Source organism: Eptatretus burgeri, chromosome 10 (genome assembly GCF_056783735.1).
Source record: "Eptatretus burgeri isolate ZD-2024b chromosome 10, Ebu_testis_v1, whole genome shotgun sequence".
Lineage (NCBI taxonomy): Eukaryota > Metazoa > Chordata > Myxini > Myxiniformes > Myxinidae > Eptatretus > Eptatretus burgeri.
This window is the reverse complement of record NC_140970.1, coordinates 13,026,150-13,048,649: the sequence shown is the minus strand read 5'-3', so window position 1 is coordinate 13,048,649 and position 22,500 is coordinate 13,026,150. Positions and strand designations below refer to the sequence as shown.

The following is a 22,500-nucleotide window of genomic DNA, read 5'->3' as shown; positions in this document are numbered from 1 at the left end:
TTGCAGGTTACTATTTTGACTCTCTTTCCTCTTTTCTTGTTCATTAATTCCCTAATGCTTATTGTGTCCAACTCTGGCCCCACTGTCCCACTATAAATCCATTGCCTTTTTACCTTCCATCACCTCACTCTTCCTTTGGGCCCTGTCTCATATAGAAAAAAAAGTATTTTCTTCATAATAATATGTAAGCATTTCAATAAAATAGACATTATCAAAGCTTTTCGACTTGCACTCCTCAGGATATAACCACAAGCCGATAAAGAAGAAGCACCAAACTCTCATTTATAAAGTTACAATGTAATGTCCTCAATGTTGATTGGTTAAGAGAAAGAAAGGACGGGATTACCTAATTGGTGGAACCACATAGCATCAAGAATAATGAGTTGGTGGAAATGAAATGGAAATGAACCATCATGAATAATGAATCGGTGGAGATGAATCACCAAGAACCGGTGGAAACGTAATGTTTATTGGTTGAGGGATAGTAAAGGGGGAGGGGATGTGTGGTTTTCATGATGACTCATGTTGACTGTGGTACAGTTGTCACACATCATAGTCAAAATAGATATAAAGATCAGACAAATTATTTCTGTCTACAAAGAATGGGATTGGTTGACCTGATGATTGTGGCCTCCATTGCACGAAGGTGAGCTAAACTGCGTCCTCTTCTCTGGATTTTAAACCACTCAATACGATATTGCTCTGCACACTGAGGATTATTCAGTAAATGGTAACAAATTGCAGAGGTACAGGGAAAAGTTGTCTTACTTTGTACAATCTTACAACTCCGAGTTGGTTATCTCTGTTTGGTTGACTGACCTGAGTAAAATCCTGAGTGGAGGACGCATTTTATCTCCCTTCGTGTAATAGATGCCACATTGATCAGGTCACCAAAAACGATTCTTTGGAGACAGAAATCATTTGTCCACAACACCCCTCCCCCACCCCTCCCCAAATACTAGTCCTTAGCAAATTACCGTGACGTTTCCGCCATTCTTGGTGATTCATCTCCACCGATTTATTATTCATGATGTTTCATTTCCGTTTCATCTCCGCCGGTTCATATTCACGACGCTCTGTTGTTCCACCAATCAGGTAATCCTGTCCTTTATTTCTCTCAACCAATCAACGTTGAGGACATTACATTGTAACTTTATAAATGAGAGTTTGGTGCTTCTTCATCTGTTTGCAGTTTGCAAGGAGTGTAAGTCAAAAAGCTTTGATAATTTTTATCTTATTTAAATGCATATTTAAATTTTGTTTTACGAATCAAATGTTTTATTATATACCAGCAAATACCACCCGTCGCTTCGCTGATGGTAAAACTAAAGGGGGGAGGGAGAAAAAGGGGGGAAGAGGGAGAGGGGGTGGGGAAGAGAGAGTGAAGAGGTGGAGGGGAAAGGAGAGAGGAGGGAAGGGGAGTGAGGAGAGGTGGGGTATGACAAGACAGTGTGAGGTGAGAGGAAAGGAAGGCAGACATGCAGTGGAGTGTTAATTACGATTCATACTGTTTAATCAAAATGATTCTGCATAGAATAACAGTGAAGATGGAAACAAAATAATGTCTGGAATCCATTTTCTATCGGTCACACCATAAACACAATCCGGAGAAAAACTCCCATCCAGACATAAATACCGCCCGGACGCGTCCGGAGACAAGCTGGCCGGAGACAGACACTGCTCGGACATGTCCGGAGACAAATACGGTCCAGACACGTCCGGAGACAAACACCATCCAGTCATAACCACTGACCAGATATATCCAGAGACAGACACAGACAAAGAGAGAGAAGGGAGGGGAGAGTGAGAGAGGAGATGTGGGAGGAGGCTGCTGCACTGTATTGAGAAGGGGTAGAGCAAGGAAGGGACAGACAGACAGACAGACAGAGAGAGAGAGAGAGAGAGGGGTAGGGGAGATTGCAGAGAGAATGTTATGCTTTATGAAAAACACACACACGTGCTTGGCTGAAATTGGCAATTTTTCGGGAATCAGCATGTTGGAGTCAGTGTGATTACCAACTGCAGTAATGACTGTGCACAACCCAGAAACCTTGAGTAGCTTTCACTGAAAAAACAACGTTGCATTCATATAGACATTACAGGGATATGTTCAGAAACATTATTCTTTATGAACAGATGCGTGTGATAAGTGGACAAAAAATTTGGCTTGGAAATTTAGAAAATATGGCAAACGGCTCTGAAATCGGGTGTTATTTCACAACTCACTCAGAATGACACAGCACAAACTACTCACTCAGGGTGATAGAGCACGAACCACTCATTCAGGGTGATGGAGCACGAACCACTTGCCCAGGGTGACAGATCACGAAGCACTTGCACAGGGTGATGGAGCACGAACCACTCGCCTAGGGTGAGGGAGCACGAACCTCATGCCCAAGGTGATGGAGCAGGAACCACTCGCCCAGGCTGATGCAGCACTAACCACTTGCCCAGGGTGACAGATCACGAAGCACTTGCCGAGGGTGACGGAGCACGAACCACTAGCTCAGGGTGAGAGAGCACGAACCTCTCATTCAGGGTGATGGGGCACGAACCACTCGCCCAAGGTGATGGAGCACCAACCACTCACCCAGGTTGATGCAGCATGAACCACTTGCCCAGAGAGACAGATCATGAAGCACTTGCCCAGGGTGACGGAGCACGAACCACTCGCCCAGAGTGAGGGAGCACGAACCTCTCGCCCAAGGTGATGGAGCACGAACCACTCGCCCAGGTTGATGCAGCACAAACCACTTTCCCAGGGTGACAGATCACGAAACACTTGCCCAGGGTGACGGAGCACGAACCACTCGCTCAGGGTGAGAGAGCACGAACCTCTCGCCCAAGGTGTCGGAGTACGAACCACTCACCCATGTTGACGGAGCACGAACCACTCGCCCAGAGTGAGGGAGCACGAACCTCTCGCCCAAGGTGATGGAGCACGAACCACTCGCCCAGGTTGTTGCAGCACAAACCACTCGCCCAGGTTGTTGCAGCACAAACCACTTGCCCAGGGTGACAGATCACGAAACACTTGCCCAGGGTGACGGAGCACGAACCACTCGATGAAAGTGACGGAGCATGAACCACTCATTCAAAGTGACAGAGCATGAACCACTCATTCAGTGTGACGGATCACGAACCACTCCTTCAGGGTGATGGAGGACGAACCACTCGTTGAGGGTGATGGAGCACGAACCACTCACCTGAGGTGACGGAGTACGAACCACTCGCCCAGGGTGACGGAGCACGAACCACTCGCCCAGGTTGACGTAGGACGAACCACTCGCCCAGGTTGACGGAACACGAAGAACTCATTCAGGGTGACAGAGCACGAACCACTCATTCAGGGTGACTGAGCATGAACCACTCCTTTAGGGTGACGCTGCACGAACCACTCACTCAGCGTGATTGAGCACAAACCACTCGTTTATGGTGACAGAGCATGAACCACTCATTCAGGGTGACGGAGCACGGACCACTCATTCAGGTTGACAGAGCACGAACCACTCATTCAGGGTGACGGAGCATGAACCACTCATTCAGGGTGACGGAGCATGAACCACTTATTCAGGGTGACAGAGCACGAACCACTCATTCAGGGTGACGGAGCATGAACCACTGCTTTAGGATGATGCTACACGAACCACTCACTCAGGGTGATTGAGCACGAACCACTCGTTTATGGTGACAGAGCATGAAGCACTCATTCAGTCTGACGGAGCACGGACCACTCATTCAGGGTGATGCAGCACGAACCACTCTTTCAGGGTGACAGCACAAACCACTCATTCAGGGTGACGGAGCATGAACCACTCCTTTAGGGTGATGCTGCACGAACCACTCACTCAGTGTGATTGAGCACAAACCACTCATTTATGTTGACAGAGCATGAACCACTCATTCAGTGTGACGGAGCACGGACCACTCATTCAGGGTGACGGAACAACTCATTCAGGGTGATGGAACACGAACCACTTGTTCAGGGTGACGGAGCATGAACCACTCATTCAGGGTGACGGAGCATGAACCACTTATTCAGGGTGACAGAGCACGAACCACTCATTCAGGGTGACGGAGCATGAACCACTGCTTTAGGATGATGCTGCACGAACCACTCGCTCAGGGTGATTGAGCACGAACCACTCGTTTATGGTGACAGAGCATGAACCACTCATTCAGTCTGACGGAGCACGGACCACTCATTCAGGCTGACGGAGCACGGACCACTCATTCAGGCTGACGGAGCATGAACCACTTATTCAGGTTGATGGAGCATGAACCACTCATTCAGAGTGACAGAGCACGAACCACTCATTCAGGGTGACGGAGCATGAACCACTCCTTTATGGTGACACTGCATGAACCACTCACTCAGGGTGATTGAGCACAAACCACTCGTTTATGGTGCAGAGCATGAACCACTCGTTCAGTGTGACGGAGCACGGACAACTCATTCAGGGTGACAGAGCACAAACTACTCATTCAGGGTGACAGAGCACGAACCACTTATTCAGGGTGTTGGAGCACGAACCACTTATTCAGGGTGATGGAGCACGAACCACTCGTTCAGGGTGACGGAGCACTAACCACTTGTTGAGGGTGATGGAGCGTGAATCACTCACAAAGGGTGACGAAGCATGAACCACTCGCTCAGGGTGACTGAGCATGATCCACTCGCTCAGGGCGACGAAGAACGAACCACTCGCTCAAGTTGACGGAGCACTAACCACTCACTCAGAATGATATAGCCCGGTTCCGCTCTTGACAATGGGTGCTCAGCAAGTAGCTTAAGCACTCATGCTAGCACTCCAATTCAATGGTTGATAAGGAACGGTTGGCCAGGCTGTTGCTGTATACTATAAAGGATCCCTTTAACTTTAAAGCCCGTCTTCACCGCGTAAGTAGCAGTTAATAAAATACAATTAATTCTTGAAATGAAAATACTTTCTCCACAAAAGAGTTGCTGCTTAATGCAGAACAACCCTGGAGACATCCTAAAGTTCAATCCGCCGTGAAATAAACATTGCAGAAAATCCGCCATTTTTCCTGCTCATCTGTGCACTTGTCACGTGTTACATCTGTTCGCAGTCTGCACAAACGACATAAGTTTTTTTTTTATAACATCCTTTTTTCACCATATTTGGTTTGATTCTCTAAAGAGCACCTCATAAATCCTCCAAAAATAGACACACATCTGGTAAATACTACGCATAGGCAGTCCCTCTGAGGGACAGGGAGCGAGGTCTCTCAGTGAATGCATTAAATCATCTAGCTCAATGAAGCTGGTTAATTTTGTGACATTCCTCAATTTTTTGTTCACTCAATATAATTCTCCAAACAGTAGAAAATGACAAGTAATGCTTTGGAAATTACACATTTTCTTGTGTTTGTATGGAGAAGGAGGGAACATCACCTTACTTGCTTAAAGTAAATAGGTATATCGGCTAAGTTATAAGACTCGTTTATTTCTTTAAGTTATCTGTTTTCACAATAGATTTTGACACATATTTAGTCTGGACGATATCCAATCCTCAAAACCGAAAAAATATTTTGATGATATACCACTCGCCCAGGGTGACGGAGTCCATGGGAATAGATTGTGGAAAATTGTATCATATCATGCAAGAAATCGCTCACGGCTCCTAAATTTGAAAACTCTTGCACTTACAAAAGCGATGTACACAGCGATTTGTAGCTATGATTGAACAGGCATTTGATATGAGTGAGTAAAGTGAAAAAAACAACTTTATCGTGAGGAAATCGTTGCGGCCTGTTCATAGTCAGGGCATGGCTGAGCAGCCCCAAAAACATGGTGGCTTCAGACCCCAGCATCGTTACCCAGGAAACGCCTTTGGACCCAAAAGAGAAAGGTGGCCGAAGATCACCTGATGAAGGATATAGTTAAATAAGGCCATTAATTATCTTCAAAAGGGGTGTTTTAATTAACCCAAACACCCAATTTTCAGTCATGCATTTCCTTGTTTTTTCTTAGTTTGCATGCACTGTTTCAGGCTGCGAGGTTTTATTATTTTGGTGTTATGGAGGACACACACACACACACACACACACACACACACACACACTTATTAGCATAGATTAGTAGCTGTTGAGAAAAAATATATGTATGCATGTCGTCGACTATTCATCACCGACGACAACCTTTTTCAAACTGATTGTTGATCCATGACATTTCCCCTTTTCATTTTTATTTAATTTGTAAATAATTGTAAAAACATGTTTTCACTTTGTGATTATGGAGTATTTTGTATAGATTGGTGACAAAAAATTTAAATTTAACCCATTTTAAATTCAGGCTGAAACAACAAAATGTGACAAAAGTCGAGGGGTGTGAATACTTTCTGAAGGCATTCTATTTTCGATCCTAGTTTGATTATATGATAGGCTACATTTTTATTTCAAGGAATATAAGCAACAGTTTGTCTTTGAAAATGTACTTGACAGAATTTTTAAATATATTGATACCATGCCAAAAGTTTATCCTATCAATATGTTTCATGAATATCACAAAGACACCTCTCTGTCAGAAAACCCGACGGTTCTCCACTCGATTGATCCGAACTGTTCGGGGAGTATACTCGAAACTTGGGTTTGTTCCAAAATTAAAACACAAACTCAATGCGTCACAAACACAAAACTAAACTTTACCGAGGGATTACGGGATCGCACATTGAAACAACATTTTTTACGAATGAAAACTTAGATGTGTGATGAACATTCCAAAGAATTTAAGATTGAAAAAAATCTTTTCTCTTGTTTTTTTTCTGAATTTTATTTTATTTATTGTTGCGACGTTAAAAGTAGTCCCAGTTTGACTGTTTCTTTCTTCATGAACGGCCTTTTAAAATATACTTGAACAAGTCGAAAAAGTCCGCTGCTCACACAAACTTACGAAAGAGTACAAAACTTGATCAAGCTGGAGATTATTGCTGAGAACAAAAGCTCAGAGATTTGTTTCTTCTCCCACAGAATGAACTTCACTTATGACTCAGCACAAGACTTGCAACAAGCCAGGTTAATAGACCACTCGGGAGTGGGAGTAGAGGAAGGGTTTATTGATTAACGCAAATAGTATGACGAGAAGAAAGTGTGTGTTGGGTTGAAACTGTGCAGGCAAGGGTACCTTTGCAAAGGCAAAGGATAGTTGATTAAGGCCTAAGTCACATTTGCTCTATGGCGAGGATACGGGGGCCGTACGCCGTCGAAATTGACAGAAACGTGCGGCGGCTGCAGAGTTTCTGCGATGGCCTCAGGGTGGCCCTACACCGTTTGGCTATCTTTTACAGGCCGTCGGGGTCGCCGTGGAATTATAACACAGAGTTATAACTTTTTTCATTTCTACGTTCGCCGTAGCAATTCGACAAGCCGAAAAAAAAATAACTGGTAAAAAAAAAAAAAAAAATTTAACCCATTCGTTACCGTCTGTCTGGCCGCACGTTCGCCTTAGGGCCCCCTGCGGGCCCCCTGCGGTCGCCTTGCGGGCATCTTGAGGCTACCTTGCGTCTGCATTGAAAATTCAATGGCCGCCGCAGGGCCCCCTTAAGGCCACCATGCGACATCAAATCAAAGACCGTACGGCAACCCCACGTTTTCGGTCTCCACAATTTATAAATACGCCGTGCGGCTCCCCGAAAAATATAAACATGTGACTGCTACATTGTGTGACCGTGGAAATACTGCGGCCGCCGTATAATTGCTAGTGGCCGTAGATTGTGGAGACCCCACGGCCGCCGTGGCAAATGTGACTTAGGCCTAAGGAAGGGTCATGGGAGCGATGAGCAAGATAGGGGTATATGGGAGTGGATGGGTTTTGCTGAAGCTGTACATGTTTGAAGAGGCTGTGTATCCCAAAGCATCATATTTCATGCAGATGCAGGTGAATAATTCAATGCGAATCTCACAGTTTTTGCAAATACATTCAACCACAACCAGGTTACAAAGCTCTCCCCCATCCCCCCCCCCACCTTTTCCTTTACCTGTGGTGCTGCCTCCTCCGTATTTCACCTCATTATTCCTTATCGACTGCCCCCTCTCGCAATTTTCTCATATTTCTGTGCTTTGCTCCTTTCCTTTCAGCATTCACTTTCGACTTCAAGATCCACCTCTCCCACCCACCCTTAAAGAGTATATGAAGGCTTGGCATGAGTCTTCCTTTGTCCCAGATGAAGGCAGAAAAGTCTAATTCCTGAACTTTTGTTTTTTCACAAGATATCCAATTTTTTGGTTAACAAAGTCAAAGCTCGTGGAGGAGCTGGAACAAAGAACGGATCAGGATGTAAATGAACAAAAGGAACAGTTGAAATAGATTGGGGAAGAACACCAACAGCAGGGTTGAGGAACAAAATAGAGGGAGACATTGATTTGAAGAAGAATGAGGACTAGGGGAGAACACGGGTGGGGGAGGGGGGTGGACAAGTTGGATGCAGAAGCAAACTCTCAGGAAGGAATAACAAGAAAGTTGGAAAGATGTGGGCTTTGGGAGAGTTAACAAGGGTATAAAAGATGATGGTTTTGGATTGGGGATGATCTGAAATGGTGGTGATCAGCTGTATTGCAAACCTGGTGGGAATAATGGGATTCAAGAGAATGTGGAAGTTGATTACAAAGGCGGGAAAAAAGAGGAATGAATGAGTGGAGGTGACCAGTGGATCTGGATTTTGGGAGTTTCATCAGAAGCAGGTTGTTGGCAGACCTTGTGAGCCCTGCAGAAACTTGGGGGGGGGGGGGTGATGAGACACAGGGCAGAGTAGGGAGATCAGAAAGTGCCAGTTTAGAGAGGAGGGGGTGGAAAACAGACACCACCAACCTGTCACAATGAGATGTGACTGGCCCATAGACTCAACTTCATCATTGGAAATTCCATTTATCTTTGAGGGCCTTGGTTTCCACGACATCAAGCTCAGCAAGATGTGAAGCGGGGGTGTCAGCCCAAAGGGAGGGTAATATTCCATCAAGTTGCGGTGAAGACCTTGTACGTGGATAAGAGTTCAGGTGTGCCTCGGAAGGACATTTCAAGACAGGATTCCCATTCGGCAACTGGCTTTGTAGGTCAACTTAGAGGTGAATTTTGACCAAGAAAATCATAGCTGATACTGAGGCCCAAAATTTTGAGTGACTGAGCCTCTTCAAGTTTGAGTGACAAACCATGATTATTTCTTCCACCATTAAACAACCTCCTCCCATCCCCCTCCATTTTTTCCAGTTTTTCCCTCCTGAGATTTTGCTTTTGTATCCATCTTATCCATTTCCAACAATATCCCCTACTGCTCATCATTACCCGCATTCCTTGTTCTCCATATCCGTCTATTTTGTCCCTCGGTCGTGCTGTTGGCATCTTCTCATTCTCGTTCTGCTGTTCCTTTTTTCTATTGCATCCTGATCTGTTCTGTGTTCTTCCATGAGCCTTGACTCCAGACAATAGTTAATGATTTTTTAGAAAGTCGATGGGAGAGTTTGCCAGATGGTCCTTTCAGAGAGAGACAGTGAGTGTATGATATGTCTCAGAATTGAAAGATATATTCCAAGTGGCTGATCAGACCCTGATTCTATCAGTGTCTGCAGAGAATTGGAAGAGGTTGCTGCCTGCCTATCGTAAGGATAAGGGATGTTACAGGACAGGATGGAGTCATCAACAAAGAGACAAAGAGGATTTTCTCGAGAGTCAGACAGATCGTTGATGAATCTTAGGAAAGAGGATTGTGCCAGAAAACTGCTTTGGGGAACTCGAGCCTAAAACAGGGAGAGGAGATGAAAAGATTCCATTTAGTGCCACACGTTGGCTGCGAGAGTGGAGGGAGTCAGTCATCCAAGTGTGGAGTTGGCCTTGGATACCGTCGGCGTGTGTGTTTTTGTACACATGAAAGAGATATGCAAGTAATTTGGCCACCAGAGGAGGCATTTGGCTCGTCATGCCCATGCCACATCTGCACACGATCAACTTAGTAAACCCATTTTCACCTTGCACTTTATGTAACTTTGCAGCCACATCCACTTGGAATAATTTAATTGGCTTTTAAATGTATTTGCAATGAATTAAACCAAATTAACGGCATCAGTGAAAAACGAGATTTTTTTTGGAGGATACCATGACATCTTTCACGTCCATACCTCAATGCAGATGCAACCAACTCTCCGTCCCTATCCAGTGGATGATGTGCTCCAAAATGCAGCATTAATGGTTGTGCCTTAGGGCAGCAATTTAAGTTAAATTCAACTCCCCATGGAGAAAGATTTGAGCACGCCACCTATCCTTTCATCCTTCAGCTGACAATACCCACCCTATGGTCACCCATACAACTACTAATGAGGCTCATCCCTGCTTAGATTCAGAGTTCTGACAATATCAGGCACATTTAAGCTGATTGGTTGTAAGCTGATGATGATGATGATGATGTTATATATATATATATATATATATATATATATATATATATATATATATATATATATATATATATATATATATATATATATATATATATAACATTGGACACATAATTTCAGTTTCACAAATTGCCCACACCTATTTTTAATTTTCACAAATGTGGATGGCATCAAGAGAATCGGTATTGCAAGAAAAATAAAAAATAGGAGACAGACTCATTATGCAGTTTCATGGCGTCATGTCCTAATATAAGGAATGAACAGAATAATGATAATCTGTTTCGGGCCACATGCATCAGGAAAGTTTTAACCATCCCACTCTTTTCTTAGTCATCCAGGCAGAATCTCTTCATGCAGTAGAAAGCGACCAGGGAACACCAACTCTGATCATCAATCTGGTATAACATCACAAATGTGCTGGCATGGTTACAGGCTGTGTTTTTGCCACAGGGAAGCCCGGCTATATACGAACCGGCAGTGTGCCAATACTTGTAGATGAAATGGCAGTGCGCGAGTAACTGTATATATAATGGTAGTGCGCCAGTACCTGTATATAAAACGGCAGTGTGGCAGTACCTGTATATAAAACGGCAGTGTGCCAGTACCTGTATATAAAAAGGTAGTGTGCCAGTACCTGTGTATAAAACAGCAGTGTGCCAATAACTGTATATAAAATGGTAGTGCGCCAGTACCTGTATATAAAAAGGTAGTGTGCCAGTACCTGTGTATAAAACGGCAGTGTGCCAATACCTGTATATAAAATGGTAGTGCGCCAGTACCTGTAAATCAAACGGTAGTGTGCCAGTAACTGTAAATCAAATGGTAGTGTGCCAGTACCTGTAAATAAAACGGTAGTGTGCCAGTACCTGTAAATAAACGGTAGTGTGCCAGTACCTGTATATAAAATGGTAGTGTGCCAGTACCTGTAAATAAAACGGTAGTGCGCCAGTACCTGTAAATAAAACGGTAGTGTGCCAGTACCTGTAAATAAAACGGTAGTGTGCCAGTACCTGTATATAAAACGGCAGTGTGCCAGTACCTGTGTATAAAATGGTAGTGTGCCAGTACCTGTAAATAAAACGGTAGTGTGCCAGTACCTGTATATAAAAAGGTAGTGTGCCAATACCTGTATATAAAATGGTAGTGCGCCAGTACCTGTATATAAAACGGTAGTGTGCCAGTACCTGTATATAAAAAGGTAGTGTGCCAGTACCTGTGTATAAAAAGGTAGTGTGCCAGTACCTGTATATAAAAAGGTAGTGTGCCAGTACCTGTGTATCAAACGGCAGTGTGCCAGTACCTGTAAATAAAACGGAAGTGTGCCAATATCTGTAAATAAAACGGTAGTGTGCCAATACCTGTATATAAAATGGTAGTGCGCCAGTACCTGTATATAAAACGGTAGTGCGCCAGTACCTGTATATAAAACGGCAGTGTGCCAATACCTGTATATAAAATGGTAGTGCGCCAGTACCTGTATATAAAATGGTAGTGTGCCAGTACCAGTAAATAAAACGGTAGTGTGCCAATACCTGTATATAAAATGGTAGTGCGCCAGTACCTGTATATAAAACGGTAGTGCGCCAGTACCTGTATATAAAACGGCAGTGTGCCAGTACCTGTATATAAAAAGGTAGTGTGCCAGTACCTGTGTATAAAAAGGTAGTGTGCCAGTACCTGTATATAAAAAGGTAGTGTGCCAGTACCTGTGTATAAAACGGCAGTGTGCCAGTACCTGTAAATAAAACGGTAGTGCGCCAGTACCTGTATATAAAACGGTAGTGCGCCAGTACCTGTATATAAAACGGCAGTGTGCCAATACCTGTATATAAAATGGTAGTGCGCCAGTACCTGTATATAAAACGGTAGTGTGCCAGTACCTGTACATAAAAAGGTAGTGTGCCAGTACCTGTGTATAAAAAGGTAGTGTGCCAGTACCTGTATATAAAATGGTAGTGTGCCAGTACCTGTGTATAAAACGGCAGTGTGCCAGTACCTGTGTATAAAACGGCAGTGTGCCAGTACCTGTGTATAAAACGGCAGTGTGCCAATACCTGTATATAAAATGGTAGTGCGCCAGTACCTGTAAATAAAACGGTAGTGCGCCAGTACCTGTAAATAAAACGGTAGTGTGCCAGTACCTGTAAATCAAACGGTAGTGTGCCAGTACCTGTAAATCAAACGGTAGTGTGCCAGTACCTGTAAATAAAACGGTAGTGTGCCAGTACCTGTAAATAAAACGGAAGTGTGCCAGTACCTGTAAATAAAACGGTAGTGTGCCAGTACCTGTAAATAAACGGTAGTGTGCCAGTACCTGTATATAAAATGGTAGTGTGCCAGTACCTGTAAATAAAACGGTAGTGCGCCAGTACCTGTAAATAAAACGGTAGTGTGCCAGTACCTGTAAATAAAACGGTAGTGTGCCAGTACCTGTAAATAAAACGGTAGTGTGCCAGTACCTGTAAATAAAACGGTAGTGTGCCAGTACCTGTGTATAAAAGGGCAGTGTGCCAGTACCTGTATATAAAACGGCAGTGTGCCAGTACCTGTGTATAAAATGGTAGTGCGCCAGTACCTGTAAATAAAACGGTAGTGCGCCAGTACCTGTAAATAAAACGGTAGTGTGCCAGTACCTGTAAATAAAACGGAAGTGTGCCAGTACCTGTAAATAAAACGGTAGTGTGCCAGTACCTGTAAATAAAACGGCAGTGTGCCAATACCTGTATATAAAATGGTAGTGCGCCAGTACCTGTATATAAAACGGTAGTGTGCCAGTACCGGTATATAAAACGGTAGTGTGCCAGAACCTGTATATAAAACGACAGTGTGCTAGTACCTGTATATAAAACGGTAGTGTGCCAGAACCTGTATATAAAACGGCAGTGTGCCAGTACCTGTGTATAAAATAGCAGTGTGCCAGTACCTGTATATAAAACCGCAGTGTGCCAGTACCTGTGTATAAAATAGCAGTGTGCCAGTACCTGTATATAAAACGGCAGTGCGCCAGTACCTATACAGAAAACGGTAGTGCGCCAGTACCTGTGTATAAAACGGTAGTGTGCCAGTACCTGTGTATAAAACGGTAGTGCGCCAGTACCTATACAGAAAACGGTAGTGCGCCAGTACCTGTGTATAAAACGGTAGTGTGCCAGTACCTGTGTATAAAACGGTAGTGCGCCAGTACCTATACAGAAAACGGTAGTGCGCCAGTACCTGTGTATAAAACGGTAGTGTGCCAGTACCTGTGTATAAAATGGCAGTGTGCCAGTACCTGTGTATAAAACGGTAGTGTGCCAGTACCTGTGTATAAAATGGCAGTGTGCCAGTACCTGTGTATAACATGGCAGTGTGCCAGTACCTGTATATAAAACGGCAGTGTGCCAGTACCTGTGTATAAAAGGGCAGTGTGCCAGTACCTGTGTATAAAACGGCAGTGTGCCAGTACCTGTATATAAAACGGTAGTGTGCCAGTACCTGTAAATAAAACGGCAATGTGCCAATACCTGTATATAAAATGGTAGTGCGCCAGTACCTGTAAATAAAACGGAAGTGTGCCAGTACCTGTATATAAAACGGTAGTGTGCCAGTACCTGTAAATAAAACGGAAGTGTGCCAGTACCTGTATATAAAACGGCAGTGTGCCAGTACCTGTGTATAAAACTCTAGTGTGCCAGTACCTGTATATAAAACGGTAGTGTGCCAGTACCTGTGTATAAAACGGTCGTGTGCCAGTACCTGTACAGAAAACGGTAGTGTGCCAGTACCTGTATGTGAAACGGTAGTGTGCCAGTTCCTGTGTATAAAACGGCAGTGTGCCAGTACCTGGATATAAAACGGTAGTGTGCCAGTACCTGTATATATAACGGCAGTGTGCCAGTACCTATACAGAAAACGGTAGTGCGCCAGTACCTGTGTATAAAACGGTAGTGTGCCAGTACCTGTATGTGAAACGGTAGTGTGCCAGTTCCTGTATATAAAACGGTAGTGTGCCAGTTCCTGTATATAAAACGGTAGTGTGCCAGTTCCTGTATATAAAACGGTAGTGTGCCAGTACCTGTACAGAAAACGGTAGTGTGCCAGTACCTGTATGTGAAACGTTAGTGTGCCAGTTCCTGTAAATAAAATGGTAGTGTGCCAGTTCCTGTATATAAAACGGTAGTGTGCCAGTACCTGTACAGAAAACGGTAGTGTGCCAGTACCTGTATGTGAAACGGTAGTGTGCCAGTTCCTGTATATAAAACGGTAGTGTGCCAGTACCTGTATATAAAAAGGTAGTGTGCCAGTAACTGTGTATAAAACAGCAGTGTGCCAATAACTGTATATAAAATGGTAGTGCGCCAGTACCTGTATATAAAAAGGTAGTGTGCCAGTACCTGTGTATAAAACGGCAGTGTGCCAATACCTGTATATAAAATGGTAGTGCGCCAGTACCTGTAAATCAAACGGTAGTGTGCCAGTAACTGTAAATCAAATGGTAGTGTGCCAGTACCTGTAAATAAAACGGTAGTGTGCCAGTACCTGTAAATAAACGGTAGTGTGCCAGTACCTGTATATAAAATGGTAGTGTGCCAGTACCTGTAAATAAAACGGTAGTGCGCCAGTACCTGTAAATAAAACGGTAGTGTGCCAGTACCTGTAAATAAAACGGTAGTGTGCCAGTACCTGTATATAAAACGGCAGTGTGCCAGTACCTGTGTATAAAATGGTAGTGTGCCAGTACCTGTAAATAAAACGGTAGTGTGCCAGTACCTGTATATAAAAAGGTAGTGTGCCAATACCTGTATATAAAATGGTAGTGCGCCAGTACCTGTATATAAAACGGTAGTGTGCCAGTACCTGTATATAAAAAGGTAGTGTGCCAGTACCTGTGTATAAAAAGGTAGTGTGCCAGTACCTGTATATAAAAAGGTAGTGTGCCAGTACCTGTGTATCAAACGGCAGTGTGCCAGTACCTGTAAATAAAACGGAAGTGTGCCAATACCTGTAAATAAAACGGTAGTGTGCCAATACCTGTATATAAAATGGTAGTGCGCCAGTACCTGTATATAAAACGGTAGTGCGCCAGTACCTGTATATAAAACGGCAGTGTGCCAATACCTGTATATAAAATGGTAGTGCGCCAGTACCTGTATATAAAATGGTAGTGTGCCAGTACCAGTAAATAAAACGGTAGTGTGCCAATACCTGTATATAAAATGGTAGTGCGCCAGTACCTGTATATAAAACGGTAGTGCGCCAGTACCTGTATATAAAACGGCAGTGTGCCAGTACCTGTATATAAAAAGGTAGTGTGCCAGTACCTGTGTATAAAAAGGTAGTGTGCCAGTACCTGTATATAAAAAGGTAGTGTGCCAGTACCTGTGTATAAAACGGCAGTGTGCCAGTACCTGTAAATAAAACGGTAGTGTGCCAATACCTGTATATAAAATGGTAGTGCGCCAGTACCTGTATATAAAACGGTAGTGCGCCAGTACCTGTATATAAAACGGCAGTGTGCCAATACCTGTATATAAAATGGTAGTGCGCCAGTACCTGTATATAAAACGGTAGTGTGCCAGTACCTGTACATAAAAAGGTAGTGTGCCAGTACCTGTGTATAAAAAGGTAGTGTGCCAGTACCTGTATATAAAATGGTAGTGTGCCAGTACCTGTGTATAAAACGGCAGTGTGCCAGTACCTGTGTATAAAACGGCAGTGTGCCAGTACCTGTGTATAAAACGGCAGTGTGCCAATACCTGTATATAAAATGGTAGTGCGCCAGTACCTGTAAATAAAACGGTAGTGCGCCAGTACCTGTAAATAAAACGGTAGTGTGCCAGTACCTGTAAATCAAACGGTAGTGTGCCAGTACCTGTAAATCAAACGGTAGTGTGCCAGTACCTGTAAATAAAACGGAAGTGTGCCAGTACCTGTAAATAAAACGGTAGTGTGCCAGTACCTGTAAATAAACGGTAGTGTGCCAGTACCTGTATATAAAATGGTAGTGTGCCAGTACCTGTAAATAAAACGGTAGTGCGCCAGTACCTGTAAATAAAACGGTAGTGTGCCAGTACCTGTAAATAAAACGGTAGTGTGCCAGTACCTGTAAATAAAACGGTAGTGTGCCAGTACCTGTGTATAAAAGGGCAGTGTGCCAGTACCTGTATATAAAACGGCAGTGTGCCAGTACCTGTGTATAAAATGGTAGTGCGCCAGTACCTGTAAATAAAACGGTAGTGCGCCAGTACCTGTAAATAAAACGGTAGTGTGCCAGTACCTGTAAATAAAACGGAAGTGTGCCAGTACCTGTAAATAAAACGGTAGTGTGCCAGTACCTGTAAATAAAACGGCAGTGTGCCAGTACCTGTATATAAAATGGTAGTGTGCCAGTACCTGTAAATAAAACGGTAGTGCGCCAGTACCTGTAAATAAAACGGTAGTGTGCCAGTACCTGTAAATAAAACGGTAGTGTGCCAGTACCTGTAAATAAAACGGTAGTGTGCCAGTACCTGTAAATAAAACGGTAGTGTGCCAGTACCTGTAAATAAAACGGTAGTGTGCCAGTACCTGTGTATAAAAGGGCAGTGTGCCAGTACCTGTATATAAAACGGCAGTGTGCCAGTACCTGTGTATAAAATGGTAGTGCGCCAGTACCTGTAAATAAAACGGTAGTGCGCCAGTACCTGTAAATAAAACGGTAGTGTGCCAGTACCTGTAAATAAAACGGAAGTGTGCCAGTACCTGTAAATAAAACGGTAGTGTGCCAGTACCTGTAAATAAAACGGCAGTGTGCCAATACCTGTATATAAAATGGTAGTGCGCCAGTACCTGTATATAAAACGGTAGTGTGCCAGTACCGGTATATAAAACGGTAGTGTGCCAGAACCTGTATATAAAACGACAGTGTGCTAGTACCTGTATATAAAACGGTAGTGTGCCAGAACCTGTATATAAAACGGCAGTGTGCCAGTACCTGTGTATAAAATAGCAGTGTGCCAGTACCTGTATATAAAACCGCAGTGTGCCAGTACCTGTGTATAAAATAGCAGTGTGCCAGTACCTGTGTATAAAACGGTAGTGTGCCAGTACCTGTATATAAAACGGCAGTGCGCCAGTACCTATACAGAAAACGGTAGTGCGCCAGTACCTGTGTATAAAACGGTAGTGTGCCAGTACCTGTGTATAAAACGGTAGTGCGCCAGTACCTATACAGAAAACGGTAGTGCGCCAGTACCTGTGTATAAAACGGTAGTGTGCCAGTACCTGTGTATAAAACGGTAGTGTGCCAGTACCTGTGTATAAAACGGCAGTGTGCCAGTACCTGTGTATAAAATGGCAGTGTGCCAGTACCTGTGTATAACATGGCAGTGTGCCAGTACCTGTATATAAAACGGCAGTGTGCCAGTACCTGTGTATAAAAGGGCAGTGTGCCAGTACCTGTGTATAAAACGGCAGTGTGCCAGTACCTGTATATAAAACGGTAGTGTGCCAGTACCTGTAAATAAAACGGCAATGTGCCAATACCTGTATATAAAATGGTAGTGCGCCAGTACCTGTAAATAAAACGGAAGTGTGCCAGTACCTGTATATAAAACGGTAGTGTGCCAGTACCTGTAAATAAAACGGAAGTGTGCCAGTACCTGTATATAAAACGGCAGTGTGCCAGTACCTGTGTATAAAAGGGCAGTGTGCCAGTACCTGTGTATAAAACTCTAGTGTGCCAGTACCTGTATATAAAACGGTAGTGTGCCAGTACCTGTGTATAAAACGGTCGTGTGCCAGTACCTGTACAGAAAACGGTAGTGTGCCAGTACCTGTATGTGAAACGGTAGTGTGCCAGTTCCTGTGTATAAAACGGCAGTGTGCCAGTACCTGTATATAAAACGGTAGTGTGCCAGTACCTGTATATATAACGGCAGTGTGCCAGTACCTATACAGAAAACGGTAGTGCGCCAGTACCTGTGTATAAAACGGTAGTGTGCCAGTACCTGTATGTGAAACGGTAGTGTGCCAGTTCCTGTATATAAAACGGTAGTGTGCCAGTTCCTGTATATAAAACGGTAGTGTGCCAGTTCCTGTATATAAAACGGTAGTGTGCCAGTACCTGTACAGAAAACGGTAGTGTGCCAGTACCTGTATGTGAAACGTTAGTGTGCCAGTTCCTGTAAATAAAATGGTAGTGTGCCAGTACCTGTATGTGAAACGGTAGTGTGCCAGTACCTGTATGTGAAACGGTAGTGTGCCAGTACCTGTGTATAAAATGGCAGTGTGCCAGTACCTGTATATAAAACTCTAGTGTGCCATTACCTGTATATAAAACGGTAGTGTGCCAGTACCTGTACAGAAAACGGTAGTGTGCCAGTACCTGTATCTGAAATGGTAGTGTGCCAGTACCTGTGTATAAAATGGCAGTGTGCCAGTACCTGTATATAAAACTCTAGTGTGCCATTACCTGTATATAAAACGGTAGTGTGCCAGTACCTGTACAGAAAACGGTAGTGTGCCAGTACCTGTATCTGAAATGGTAGTGTGCCAGTACCTGTGTATAAAATGGCAGTGTGCCAGTACCTGTATATAAAACTCTAGTGTGCCATTACCTGTATATAAAACGGTAGTGTGCCAGTACCTGTAAATAAAACGGCAATGTGCCAATACCTGTATATAAAATGGTAGTGCGCCAGTACCTGTATATAAAACGGTAGTGTGCCAGTACCTGTAAATAAAACGGAAGTGTGCCAGTACCTGTATATAAAACGGCAGTGTGCCAGTACCTGTGTATAAAAGGGCAGTGTGCCAGTACCTGTGTATAAAACTCTAGTGTGCCAGTACCTGTATATAAAACGGTAGTGTGCCAGTACCTGTGTATAAAACGGTCGTGTGCCAGTACCTGTACAGAAAACGGTAGTGTGCCAGTACCTGTATGTGAAACGGTAGTGTGCCAGTTCCTGTGTATAAAACGGCAGTGTGCCAGTACCTGGATATAAAACGGCAGTGTGCCAGTATCTATACAGAAAACGGTAGTGCGCCAGTACCTGTGTATAAAACGGTAGTGTGCCAGTTCCTGTATGTGAAACGGTAGTGTGCCAGTTCCTGTATATAAAACGGTAGTGTGCCAGTTCCTGTATATAAAACGGTAGTGTGCCAGTTCCTGTATATAAAACGGTAGTGTGCCAGTACCTGTACAGAAAACGGTAGTGTGCCAGTACCTGTATGTGAAACGTTAGTGTGCCAGTTCCTGTAAATAAAATGGTAGTGTGCCAGTTCCTGTATATAAAACGGTAGTGTGCCAGTACCTGTACAGAAAACGGTAGTGTGCCAGTACCTGTATGTGAAACGGTAGTGTGCCAGTTCCTGTATATAAAACGGTAGTGTGCCAGTACCTGTATATAAAAAGGTAGTGTGCCAGTAACTGTGTATAAAACAGCAGTGTGCCAATAACTGTATATAAAATGGTAGTGCGCCAGTACCTGTATATAAAAAGGTAGTGTGCCAGTACCTGTGTATAAAACGGCAGTGTGCCAATACCTGTATATAAAATGGTAGTGCGCCAGTACCTGTAAATCAAACGGTAGTGTGCCAGTAACTGTAAATCAAATGGTAGTGTGCCAGTACCTGTAAATAAAACGGTAGTGTGCCAGTACCTGTAAATAAACGGTAGTGTGCCAGTACCTGTATATAAAATGGTAGTGTGCCAGTACCTGTAAATAAAACGGTAGTGCGCCAGTACCTGTAAATAAAACGGTAGTGTGCCAGTACCTGTAAATAAAACGGTAGTGTGCCAGTACCTGTATATAAAACGGCAGTGTGCCAGTACCTGTGTATAAAATGGTAGTGTGCCAGTACCTGTAAATAAAACGGTAGTGTGCCAGTACCTGTATATAAAAGGTAGTGTGCCAATACCTGTATATAAAATGGTAGTGCGCCAGTACCTGTATATAAAACGGTAGTGTGCCAGTACCTGTATATAAAAAGGTAGTGTGCCAGTACCTGTGTATAAAAAGGTAGTGTGCCAGTACCTGTATATAAAAAGGTAGTGTGCCAGTACCTGTGTATCAAACGGCAGTGTGCCAGTACCTGTAAATAAAACGGAAGTGTGCCAATACCTGTAAATAAAACGGTAGTGTGCCAATACCTGTATATAAAATGGTAGTGCGCCAGTACCTGTATATAAAACGGTAGTGCGCCAGTACCTGTATATAAAACGGCAGTGTGCCAATACCTGTATATAAAATGGTAGTGCGCCAGTACCTGTATATAAAATGGTAGTGTGCCAGTACCAGTAAATAAAACGGTAGTGTGCCAATACCTGTATATAAAATGGTAGTGCGCCAGTACCTGTATATAAAACGGTAGTGCGCCAGTACCTGTATATAAAACGGCAGTGTGCCAGTACCTGTATATAAAAAGGTAGTGTGCCAGTACCTGTGTATAAAAAGGTAGTGTGCCAGTACCTGTATATAAAAAGGTAGTGTGCCAGTACCTGTGTATAAAATGGCAGTGTGCCAGTACCTGTAAATAAAACGGTAGTGTGCCAATACCTGTATATAAAATGGTAGTGCGCCAGTACCTGTATATAAAACGGTAGTGCGCCAGTACCTGTATATAAAACGGCAGTGTGCCAATACCTGTATATAAAATGGTAGTGCGCCAGTACCTGTATATAAAACGGTAGTGTGCCAGTACCTGTACATAAAAAGGTAGTGTGCCAGTACCTGTGTATAAAAAGGTAGTGTGCCAGTACCTGTATATAAAATGGTAGTGTGCCAGTACCTGTGTATAAAACGGCAGTGTGCCAGTACCTGTGTATAAAACGGCAGTGTGCCAGTACCTGTGTATAAAATGGCAGTGTGCCAATACCTGTATATAAAATGGTAGTGCGCCAGTACCTGTAAATAAAACGGTAGTGCGCCAGTACCTGTAAATAAAACGGTAGTGTGCCAGTACCTGTAAATCAAACGGTAGTGTGCCAGTACCTGTAAATCAAACGGTAGTGTGCCAGTACCTGTAAATAAAACGGTAGTGTGCCAGTACCTGTAAATAAAACGGAAGTGTGCCAGTACCTGTAAATAAAACGGTAGTGTGCCAGTACCTGTAAATAAACGGTAGTGTGCCAGTACCTGTATATAAAATGGTAGTGTGCCAGTACCTGTAAATAAAACGGTAGTGCGCCAGTACCTGTAAATAAAACGGTAGTGTGCCAGTACCTGTAAATAAAACGGTAGTGTGCCAGTACCTGTAAATAAAACGGTAGTGTGCCAGTACCTGTAAATAAAACGGTAGTGTGCCAGTACCTGTAAATAAAACGGTAGTGTGCCAGTACCTGTGTATAAAAGGGCAGTGTGCCAGTACCTGTATATAAAACGGCAGTGTGCCAGTACCTGTGTATAAAATGGTAGTGCGCCAGTACCTGTAAATAAAACGGTAGTGCGCCAGTACCTGTAAATAAAACGGTAGTGTGCCAGTACCTGTAAATAAAACGGAAGTGTGCCAGTACCTGTAAATAAAACGGTAGTGTGCCAGTACCTGTAAATAAAACGGCAGTGTGCCAGTACCTGTATATAAAATGGTAGTGTGCCAGTACCTGTAAATAAAACGGTAGTGCGCCAGTACCTGTAAATAAAACGGTAGTGTGCCAGTACCTGTAAATAAAACGGTAGTGTGCCAGTACCTGTAAATAAAACGGTAGTGTGCCAGTACCTGTAAATAAAACGGTAGTGTGCCAGTACCTGTAAATAAAACGGTAGTGTGCCAGTACCTGTGTATAAAAGGGCAGTGTGCCAGTACCTGTATATAAAACGGCAGTGTGCCAGTACCTGTGTATAAAATGGTAGTGCGCCAGTACCTGTAAATAAAACGGTAGTGCGCCAGTACCTGTAAATAAAACGGTAGTGTGCCAGTACCTGTAAATAAAACGGAAGTGTGCCAGTACCTGTAAATAAAACGGTAGTGTGCCAGTACCTGTAAATAAAACGGCAGTGTGCCAATACCTGTATATAAAATGGTAGTGCGCCAGTACCTGTATATAAAACGGTAGTGTGCCAGTACCGGTATATAAAACGGTAGTGTGCCAGAACCTGTATATAAAACGACAGTGTGCTAGTACCTGTATATAAAACG

The 22,500-nt window shown here is 43.6% G+C and overlaps 1 protein-coding gene across 1 annotated transcript in view; it reads left to right on the top strand.

Annotated features, from left to right (window-relative positions):
- Window positions 1-22,500, top strand: part of LOC147017956 (uncharacterized) — a 666,861-nt gene that overhangs the window by 425,918 nt on the left and 218,443 nt on the right. The gene's annotated exons all lie outside the window — the stretch shown is intronic.